The sequence below is a fragment of the Octopus bimaculoides genome, chromosome 10, assembly GCF_001194135.2.
Source record: "Octopus bimaculoides isolate UCB-OBI-ISO-001 chromosome 10, ASM119413v2, whole genome shotgun sequence".
Lineage (NCBI taxonomy): Eukaryota > Metazoa > Mollusca > Cephalopoda > Octopoda > Octopodidae > Octopus > Octopus bimaculoides.
In genome coordinates, this window is record NC_068990.1 from 91,175,096 (window position 1) to 91,175,627 (window position 532).

Sequence of the window (532 nt, forward strand, 5' to 3'; positions counted from 1 at the left end):
TGTGTGTGTGTGTGTGTGTGTGTGTGTGTACGCTGGAAAACTTGACCTTCACAGAAACTAGTGACGGTATCACATAAGCGGTCATTGTTCACTGGAAATCACTTTTTGACCCTCTTGAACTGTGAATTCAGGAAGATAAGTCAGCCAGTCTGTCTGTTGGTCTTTATATATATATATATATACACGTTTTGAACGGTCTGGCGTCCTGGTCATTTTCCTCCTATCATTGTTTGATTGTTCGGGTCTGTCCGGGCTATAAAAGGTATTTTCATATTTTTGGGTGGTCGGAATCATTCATATATATATATATATATATGTATATATATATATATTTATTTTCTTATAAAAGTATGTGTGTGAGAGAGAAGGAGTGAGAAAGTGAGACAGGCAGAAAGAGAGAGAGAGAGAGAGAGAGAGAGAGAGAAAGGGTGTACTTTTAGTTATTTCTAATGTTTGTAGACGGGAAGCTAATCTAGCTTATACTGCGCCTCGTAGAGGCTTCCTCGATGATGATGATGATGATGATGATGAT